The following is an 8,585-nucleotide window of genomic DNA, read 5'->3' as shown; positions in this document are numbered from 1 at the left end:
TTGTCGCCTGTACTGACCGTAGATTGGCCTAACATAGGCCCCTATCCTTCTTTCTGTTTTAGATCATTGGTGTAACAGTTGCAAGGTTGTCTGCACCGTCACACACACTAAACAAATAATGAAGCAATAAGGCTGTCAGGGTGCGGACTTGACAACTGCAGGAGCATCGCCGTTTAACAAAAGGACATCCGCGTGCCCTGTCCTTTGCGATAAGACCCAACAATCAGCAGGTTCACCCGTGTTTTGACAAGATAAGGAACAAATACAGCTTGATATTGGTTACAAAAAAGCTCAAAGAGACGAGAGATAAATCACGAAGCAGGGAAGGTGAGATGGCTTTACATGCCTCTAGTGCAGCTCAGCTCTTTGAGTTTTGTCCCAAAAGGATTGCATTAGCTGGAACTAGCAATACCTTTTTTGTTACTTTATCAGCATATACAGTGTTTCCCCTACCATTGTCTTGGAGGGGCGCTGCGCCCCACCAACGGAGCCCCGCGCCCCCCCTGAAATTGAAGGTGTTTTTAAAAAAAAGTTATACTTTTTTTTTTATTCTTTTTTTTCAATATATATATATAGCACCAAATTGCAAATAATCTGTAACTACTCTCACATTGAACATGTGCTCTTTTATTAAATAAACTAAACGCTTTCATTTTAAGTTGTGAGTCTAGTGTTTTTGATCCTAAGAAACACTGATGCATCAATCAATAACAATAATCCACAGCTCCTCTCTCTGCTCCAGAGGATCTAAAAAATATATTTTTAAAACAGTAAACCTAGGGGAAACACTGATATATGTGTGCCTCTGAGTACACTAAACTGTGTAACAAATCCCGGAAAATGTAAAAAAGATCTGTGAAAGAAATTCCTTGAGGGGAACTTTAAAAGAACATCAGATTTCACAATGCTAATGTCCTGATGCTGAAGTCCTCACCCACCTGGTGCTATGCGCAGGTGGAAACATTTAATAATAACTTTGAAGCATGTTCAGTGCCTAAACAGTTGCACCTCCTCTTGTGTCTTAACAAGGGATGTTGGCTTTAATTAGACTGGAGAATACAAAGGTGCAATGGAACAGAATGCTAACACGATTAGCTACATCAAAGACATACTGTGTACACATAGATACATACAGAGAGCCAGAGAAGCTGAAGGAAGCCTAGTGTGTTAATGGTTTGTTTGAAAAAATATAATATTTTAGGGTATATAGTAAAGCGAACAAAAATGACCATTTGTCCTTTACCTGTTGATACCATGATGCAACATTTGAAACATAATAAATCAACGTACTTTTTTTATTCAAATCAGTGGGTTAAAACTACATTTCAAGCACAATCACATCAATTCAAAATGAAGAAAATAGATGGAAACAAATGACGTACAATGCCACAGAGCAGGAAATGTTTGACATGTTGTACAAAATATTATTACATAAAAGGACAACCATTTCCATATTAAAGGAAAGTGAGTGCACAAACTGTAACACTATACTCTAAAAGCTGGCATTTGTTTGTGTTCCTGTCAGCTGGGAGATGCTAAGTGGAGTGCTGTGCAGAGGCTTTATTGATACAGGTCTGAGCTCTATATTCTAATTAAGCACTAACTGCAGCACATGCCAAATTAAATTGGACATCCGCTGCAATTTAAATCTGTTTACAGCACAGCAGTTATGAGGGTCACCTGGGGTCAGTGCATAAAAATGTCTTCAAAGTATAATTGTGTCGTCAAACCTGAGGTAAATATAACATTTAGAGTAGTGGGACTGGCTTTGACTGATACTTTTTCATTGCTAAGTGTTACTGAAGAAAAGCTATATTTCTGATGTAATACTACTTTAACTTTTAATGTCAGTTTAAGGAAGTGAGTTTAAAACAACAATCCACTTGCTTCCTAACTGTGATTCTCTTTTCTCTCGGCGCGATGCTGCCTCTCAGTGGTCATAAAAAGAACTGCATCAAATACACATAGTAAGTAAACATAAATACAAAAAAACACCTACAATAGTAAAGCACACTGACACACACTTTCAGATCTCCAAAACGCTCTAATATGTATTTGAATCCATCTAAGAGGCAACTCACATTTATTGGAATGATTTCCCACTCATGATCTTCTACAGTACTGTAATGTAAGGGCTAAAAAGATTCCCTCCATCATGTATGCATAAATAATTAATGGTGTTTATGACATTTGCGATGTAAAACTGTGATACTCTGAGATTGCCACTAGAGGGAGCCAGACACCACTAGAAACATACAACATCAGCTTCAGTCACTCATTTACTTATTTGTGCATATTGTAACATTGTGCACTTCTTGTCCCAATACTGTATCCACTTAAATGTATGTTTATTTGTTGTGTTTGCACATTATAAATGCATATAATTTCCTAATTGTTCTGTCCTTGGTTACTCTCTCACTATTTTCACTAGGTGAGGTAGGTTCAAGGGCTTTTTGTCATATGCACAGATGCTGCAGTGTAGAAATGGCAATGACAATCTTAAGTCCAGAGCTCCAACAATGCAACACAATATATATATATATATTAGGGATGGGAACGATTAATAAAATATTCGAATTATTCAAATTACTATTTTATTTTTTTGGGAGGGGTGCCTAAGTTGATTACATATTATCAAATGGAATAATTCAATGTATATGACAGTGCCATAGCTAGGTGTGTAAAGTCTAAAGGTGTGTTTTGCTCCGCTCACCGGTCCCTCACCGGCCCCAGAGCTGCAGGTGCTGATCTCTCTCTCTCTCGCGCGTCCGGTTATACTTCACTCGTGTTTATGTCCAAATACATCAGAGTGAGTTCGAGCCAATGATATGGCTGCTGCCCCTCCCTACACGCATATCACGCAGACTCAAACCTCATCTTATGCCCAAATTCCAGCTGAGAGGGTCTTCTCTACAGCTGCCCTGATTGTGAATGGCCTCCGCACCCTCCTCTCCCCTGAGTAGACATGCTCACATTCTTAAAGAAGAATAAGTATTGAATAGCTGAATTCTGTGCATAGGCCCTGTTATAGGTTGTTGATCTCTGTTGTAATAGGGTTACGTTACCCTAACCCGTTATGTTGTTCGTGTATGATCCCTCTTTCATTTAAAAACCAAGTTATGTTTTAAGCATTACATTAATTTCATTACATTGCATTTAGCTGACGCTTTTATCCAAAGCGACTTACAATAAGTGCGTTCGACCAACAAAATACAAACTTGAAGAAAACAGAATCATATAAGTACATCAGGTTTCATAGAGCAAAAACATTTCAAGTGCTACTCAACTGGCTTTAGGTAAGCCAGTCCTTTATTAGTATATAAGTGCTTTGTTAATAGTTCTATCGCTCGAAGTGGAGTCGAAAGAGATGAGTTTTCAGTCTGCGCCGGAAGGTGTGTAAGCTATCTGCTGTCCTGATGTCAATGGGGAGCTCATTCCACCATTTTGGAGCCAGGATAGCAAACCCACGTGTTTTTGCTGATGGGAACTTGGGTCCCCTTCGCAGCGAGGGTGCAGCGAGCCGTTTTGTTGATGCAGAGCGGAGTGCACGTGCTGGGGTGTACGGTTTAACCATGTCCTGGATGTAGGAAGGGCCAGATCCATTCGCAGCATGGTACGCAAGTACCATTGTCTTGAAGTGGATTCTAGCAGTTACCGGAAGCTAATGAAGGGAGCGGAGGAGCGGCGTGGTGTGGGAGAATTTAGGAAGGTTGAAGACCAGACGAGCCGCTGCATTCTGGATGAGCTGCAGAGGTCGGATGGCACATGCAGGTAGAGCAGCCAGGAGGGAGTTGCAGTAGTCTAGGCGTGAGATGACGAGAGCCTGGACCAGAAGCTGTGTCGCTTTCTGGGTCAGCTGGGGACGCATCCTCCTGATGTTGTAAAGCGTGTATCTGCAGCAGCGGGTTGTAGCAGCGATGTTTGCAGTGAAGGACAGGTTGTTATCTAGGATCACGCCCAGATTCCTTGCAGTCTGAGTCGGGGAAACAACAGAGGTGCCGATGTTGATAGTCAGGTCAAGAGAGGGACAATCTTTTCCCGGAAGGAAAAGCAGTTCAGTCTTGTCAAGGTTGAGCTTGAGGTGATGAGCAGACATCCACTGAGAGATGTCAGCTAGACAAGCAGAGATGCGTGCGACGACCTGGGTCTCTGAGCGGGGAAAGGACAGAATGAATTGGGTGTCGTCAGCGTAGCAGTGGTATGAAAAACCATGCGGGCTAATGACAGATCCGAGCGAGTTTGTGTACAAGTAGTTAATTGACAAGGGTCGGACTCGGACCCTCTCCAAGTTACCCTGTAGGTACGGTCTTTGAGGTATGAGGTGAGGAGGGAAAGTGCAGAGCCTGAAACTCCAAGTTCTTGAAGAGTGTGAAGGAGGATCTGATGGTTCACCGTGTCGAATGCAGCAGACGGGTCCAAAAGGATGATGACAGAGGAGAGGGAGGCTGCTTTAGCCGTGTGCCTGTTCCTCAGTGACAGCAAGGAGGGCAGTTTATGTGGAGTGACCTGCCTTGAAACCAGACTGGTGCGGATCCAGAAGGTTGTTCTGATGGAGATAACAGGAGAGTTGTTTAAAGACAGCGCGTTCAAGTGTTTTAGACAGGAACGGGAGGAGAGAGACAGGCCTGTAGTTTATAACATCAGACGGGTTGAGAGTGGGTTTCTTTAGGAGAGGGTTTACTCTTGCCTCCTTGAGACTGTTTGGAAAGTGACCAGAAGTTAGAGAAGTGTTGATGAAATGGGAGAGAAAAGGTAGAATATCAGGAGCGATAGTCTGAAGGAGGTTTGAAGGGATAGGGTCCAGAGGACAGGTGGTAGGGCGGGCAGAGGTAATGAGGGTAAGAACCTCACTTGGCGAGAGAGGGGAAAAGGAGGTTAGTGTGTGGGTTGAAGGTGGCTCAGGTGACCCAGCGGTGAGTAGAGGTGAGTCAGAAAAAGAAGAGCGAATATCATCAACCTTTTTTTCAAAGTGGTTGACAAAGTCGCTTGACAGAAGAGAGGAGGGGGGAGGGGCTTTGGGGGGGTCCAAGAGGGTGGAGAAGATGGAAAATAGTTTTTTAGGATTGGAATAGGAAGATTGGATCTTATCTTGAAAGAAAGTGCTTTTTGCCTGAGAGATCGAAGCAGAGAAAGAGGAGAGGAGAGCCTGATAGGTTAGGAGGTCGTCATGGTGTTTGGATTTCTACCATTTCCGCTCTGCTGCCCGAAGGACGGTTCTATTAGCACGCAGTGCGTCATTTAGCCAGGGAGCAGGAGGGGACTGGCGAGCCTGCCGAGATGTGAGAGGACAGAGAGAGTCCAGAGAGGATGGCACCGTTCCCTACACTGCTCCCCGGGCGCTGTTCAAAATGGCTGCCCACTGCTCCTAACACTAGGATGGGTCAAATGCAGAGAAACAATTTCCCCACGGGGATTAATAAAGTATATCAAAATCAAAAAATCAAATGAGAGAGTAGAGAGGAGAGTTTCCGCAGCAGAGTTTAGAGGCAGGAGTTGGAACGAGTCAGAGGAAGGGAGGGCTGAGAGCACCGATGAGGCAAAGGTAGAGGGGGAGAGGGAACGAAGGTTACGGCGGACAGGTGCAGAGTTAGAAGAGATTAGTTTGTTATGTTTGGAAAGGGGTAAAGAGAATGAAATGAAGAAGTGATCGGAGGTGTGGAGCGGGTTTACAGAGAGGTTAGAAGTAGTGCAGTTCCTTGACAATATGAGATCAAGGACATTGCCAGCTTTATGAGTTGGTGGGGACGGAGACAGTGAGAAAGCAAAGGCGGTTAACAGAGATGTTAGTTCGTCTATCTTCCCCGTCTGGAGGTTGAAGTCTCCGAGAAGTACAGCAGGAGGGCCAGATTCAGGGATGTGTGAGAGGAGATTATCTAATTCCTCCAAGAAGTCCCCCAAGGCGCCTGGTGGACGGTAGAGAACAACAATGGTCAGTTGTATAGGATGGGTCACAGTGACGGCATGGAATTCAAAGGTGGAAGGAGTGAAGTTAGGTAGCTTGAAGAGGGAAAAGCTCCATTTGGGAGAGAGCAGGAGACCAGTGCCACCTCCTCTGCCAGTGGGTCTTGGTGTATGGGAGAAGGAATATGCTGTGGAGAGAGCTGCTGGGGTGGATGTGTTGGATGGAGTAATCCAGGTCTCAGTGAGAGCAAGGAAATCCAGGGTCTGCAGGGAGGCGGAGCCAGAGATGAAGTCAGCCTTAGGAACAGCTGACTTGCAGTTCCACAGGCCGCCTGAAACTAGATGTTGGATGTCAGTGGAGCATGTGGGATAGACGAGAGCAGGCCGGTTATATCGATTAGGAGATACACGGGGCCAGTGATAATTGCGAGAAGACACATAAACAGGAATGGAGAAAATACACATGATTATAGCCTGAGGGGCTAAACAACCAAATAACATAAAACACCAGCGACACTTAACTCAATCAAAGTAGGATTTGCCTCCTCTTTGCCACCCTCGTGACTCCAGCAGGACTCCTTTGTCTTTGTCAGTCTTTGGCTGCAGTCGAATAGTCCAAAGATCAGCTCCTAAATTCTAACCCTATCGTCTATTCCTTGACCTCTGAGTGCAACGTCACGGCGTTAAGGGATAGTGGACAGGAGAATTCAAAAGGACTTAGGAGAAGAGACTGCGGTACTTTAGAGAATCCGAATGCACTTTCACTATCCGACGTGTTTATGATGCGCCAGCGGACGTCATGAATGTGCGTCTGCTGCTGTGGGGGAACTATGGAAATTACAGTTTTCTATATAGCGGACTACAACATGGATGTTTAATAAGAACGAGGGACTACTGTGAACTAATCTAGAGACTCTGCACCGTGCTCTGATGCTGCTGCTTTGCTTTATGAACGTGGACAACAGAGAAACATATTCTTCAGGACCAAAGTTGGATTTGAAATAAAAAAGGAAAGTGAAACTTCTGCTCGTCACCCTCTCCCTCCGGTCCACATTAATACCAATGATCCCAATACGTATGATTGTATGAACTAAAGATCTTAAAATCAATACAGATGTATTTATTATAAACGTTAGTCCTTAACATCTATCACTGTGTACATCACCATTCAAACGTCTTTTAAAAGTTGAACAAACCCCACACAGCTCAGTAAAGACTGAAATGTTGACTTTATTTGATAATTTCAGTAAAAACTAACGTTCATATTTCTCTTTTTGATTATAATACTGATGAACGTTCAAAACAAAGCACTTTGGCAACTTACCACCTATGTTTTAAAATGCTTAATAAGCACCGTAACTTTCATGATATCATTTCTCGGTCATAATCGGTTGTTTCCGTGAACGGCCGACTGTTGAGTGACGGCAAATGCTTCGGCTGCAAGGCATTGTGGGGCAGCATTTTCGCTTCTCCTGTCGGTTAGGGAGGTCCAGTGGTTCCTAAGCTAAAGGAGGTTATAAAGGAAGTTTGAAACCTCCTTTTCTATCATTCTCATCATTCTAGAGAATTCGAACGGCACTTATCATGGCTGCCACTGAGGGACTTCCGGGTCATTTCACTCCGTTAGGAAGGTTCCTAAGCTAAATGGACTATTTGACTTCAGCCCTCGACTCCAGCAGGACTCCTTTGTCTTTGTCAGTCTTCGTCTGTCTGACGCTCCAGGAAAGTGCTACCTAAAATGGACACCTGATTGCTGAGTTCTCACAGCTGTGGGGCCACGTCCCTTTAATTAGTTAACTCTCTGCAGCTGGGGGCCCTCAAAAGGAAATCTAGACTGGCTCCCTCCTGAGTTGTTATTGTCTTTTCAGTGGCCCAATGGTTTTACAATTACATTAAACCCTAAGTTATAAAGTTACGAGTTTAACCCTTAATACAGTTACACCTACTCAATAAAGCTCTTAGTATTCTACAAATGTTTAAATCAAAGTTAACCCTAGCAGTCAGTTAGTTCAGTTTTCAAGCATGAAAGCTGTAGGCCAATAGCTGTCAACTGTTCAAATTGTGATCACCAGTTCAATACATTTGACAAATTCGACTTGGTTTCTATACTTATTTGAAGATGTATTTTTTTTTTTGTAAAATGTTTTCCCACATTTTTTAGGATATGTACATTTCGGTTAATCGGTTAACCGTTTTTTGAGGGTCGAATATACATTTGCTTTCAAATTCCCATCCCTAATATATATATATATATATATATATATATATATAGGACAACAAATGTAAAATTAAGTATTGTAGTGTAAACAATTTAATACAGTTTATTGTAGTGATTAACAGAAAGACAAATAAAGGTGAGGTAAACTCATAGGGTCAACTTCACCCAGGTTTTGACTGTGAACCTGGGGGGTATACTGCGAAGCAGGATTTTCGCTTAGCCGGCTAAATTCAGGGAAAACTCCGGCTTTCCGGTCATCCGAAGCTGGTTCTCTTTTTAGCAGGCTAGATCTCCATGGTAATATATGCTAAGCAGCTAACCTGGTCGGGACCAGGTTAGGTTGCAGGCTAAGAGCTCAACTCAGTGAAAGCACCGCCTGCTGACCAATCAGAGCTCAGTGTGCGGAGTTTAAAGCGATCAAGTCATATTACAGGAGAAAGGAAATACAGAAAAACTGCCGTCGCAG

Source organism: Pseudochaenichthys georgianus, chromosome 19 (assembly GCF_902827115.2).
Source record: "Pseudochaenichthys georgianus chromosome 19, fPseGeo1.2, whole genome shotgun sequence".
Lineage (NCBI taxonomy): Eukaryota > Metazoa > Chordata > Actinopteri > Perciformes > Channichthyidae > Pseudochaenichthys > Pseudochaenichthys georgianus.
The sequence above is the reverse complement of the archived record's forward strand: the minus strand, read 5'-3'. Positions refer to the sequence as shown.